We start from the raw sequence: 2,336 nt of genomic DNA on the forward strand, positions 1-2,336 counted from the left end.
ACAAAAACGTTTTTTTATACCACTGACAATGCTCAAAATATAATTACACTTCTGTGGTAGGGCCTACAGACAAGCCGAAGTATTGCAAACTTTGAAAGTGTAAGGGAACGGGCATGTTTGTTGAATTTGAACCCGGGTCCATGTGAGGACTTGGACCTGAGTGTGGTATGGACACTGCCACTGCTTGCACAGCACTCCCCAAAGCAAGACATTTCTGTCTCCAGTCTGAATCACGACACCCACATCAGCCCATGGATCTTCTCTACGTCATGCCAGCAAGCTATATTTTTTTTTAAATGTTGGGGTTGGCAGTATCATTATCTCACCTTTTAGTTCAACAGTACAGTGTAAGTGGAATTTAGAAGAATTCCTTCCCATCCAGGGTACCAATTATTTAACTACAGTAGTTTTGTCCTCTCTCTCTTGAGGACTAAAACCTTGCACACTTCCCTGAGAACATTTTCCAGTGATGCTGAGATCAGTCTCATAGTTTATAGGATTTCTGAACAAAAAGAAGGACATTGTACAGTCTCTAAGCTGCTTAAGAAAGCTGTCTAAGAATGTGCTTGTGTGTGTGTGTGTGTGGAAGGAGGGGATTTGATTAGAGTTTTATGATTTATGTTGATTTCATGTTTAGCAGAGTACATGTATTTTTGGTGACCAGGTAAGAGTATACTGAAATCATGTTCAGATAGGGACAAGGGTATATTTTGATTATGAGGGCCACATATGTAAATTTCATAAAATAGCTTCAAATTAATAATGTTATGACATATTTATTATCTAAATCTTATTCAAAACAAAATTGTGAATTGTGAATATGCCATATATTGTAATATATATGTAATATTCCAGGACTATATTCCAGGAATATTCAGGGCTCTGTATAGACTACTGCAGGCAACAAATTGTCTGTTCAACCAATGAGTAATCAGCCGGGGCCACCTGCATGAAAACTTCTCAATTCATGCCCCCCCCCCCCCCCCCCCCCCCAACACACACACATATGGGTACACCCCCTTAATGAATGTATATGTGTATATTTAGTGACTGTACACCTATCAGCCTTTGGTGGTGTTGAGCTAAGGGTTGCTGGTAGGGGATGTTGAAATGTACTTTCTGCTGAGATAATAGGCAGGACTGTCACTCTCTCTCTCACTCACTCACTCACTCACTCATGCACACACAAATGCACACACACACACACACACACACACACACACACACACCTATGCACGACCCCCTCCTCCATTCACACATACACATTCATAATTTGGCACACACACACAGATACATCCCCCAACACACACCATTACACCCCCCCCCACACACACCATCCATACTTACAGTACACACCTACACATGACCCTCTCCCCCATTCATACATACACAAACTGCCACACAAACACATATATATATGAACACACACTCACACAGGACTGAGTAGCGTTCATATTTTGTACCACTATGCAGTACATCTAGTTACTTTATTGTCTTGACTAAATAAACTAATTGTTTTAAATTTGAATGATTTATACATGATAAATTGTTTATATAGCCTGGATGGCACCCAGGCTATATAACACCTGTTTTTACATTAAAAAAAAAACACATTTACCATTTAATTGAATTTTACCCCTTGATGCGCAGTGTCCACTACAGTGGACAGTTGAGTATTTTCGTCAAAATAATAAATATTAAAAAAAAAAAAATTGGACATGTTCTAAGTCTTGTTTGGGTGTAAGAAAAAGCTTAGGAAAAAAATCTACCTCAGTGAATTAATAATTAATGCATGAAAGGGATATTGTAATAATGTATGATAGTGTACTATAAAGTGTTCTGGTGTGATTTCAAATCGAGTCTGTTAATTGTAGACTTCTCTGAACTCCTCTCTGGCTAGATAATTAGCCAAAGGAAGCACCTCTACGAGTGTCTTAGGAACTATCAGATAAGCTTTGTGTTACTGCTCTTTCCCTCTATGTGCACAGTTGCAAGACTAAAGCCTTGTCTTCCTAATTGATTACAGTCTTGGAGTAGGTCTCCCAGTCCATAGTATAGTGATCAAAGCTATCAATGTTTAGGTTTCCTGATGAGTGCAGAGGGGACAAAGTTTATTTCCTTTGTGACGAAGGGGCTGGACTGATCAGCCTTTACAGTATACAGTTACAGTATTGAATAGTAATAGATCATCAAAATGTGTGTGTGTGAGTGTGTGTGTGTGTTTGTGTGTGTGTGTGCGCGTGCGCGTGTGTGCGCGCACGTGTGTGCGCGCACGTGTGTGTTTGTGTGTGCGTGTGTTTGTGTGTCCTACTCACTGCTGAATGACTGGGGGAAAA

The sequence above is a fragment of the Alosa sapidissima genome, chromosome 15, assembly GCF_018492685.1.
Source record: "Alosa sapidissima isolate fAloSap1 chromosome 15, fAloSap1.pri, whole genome shotgun sequence".
NCBI lineage: Eukaryota > Metazoa > Chordata > Actinopteri > Clupeiformes > Clupeidae > Alosa > Alosa sapidissima.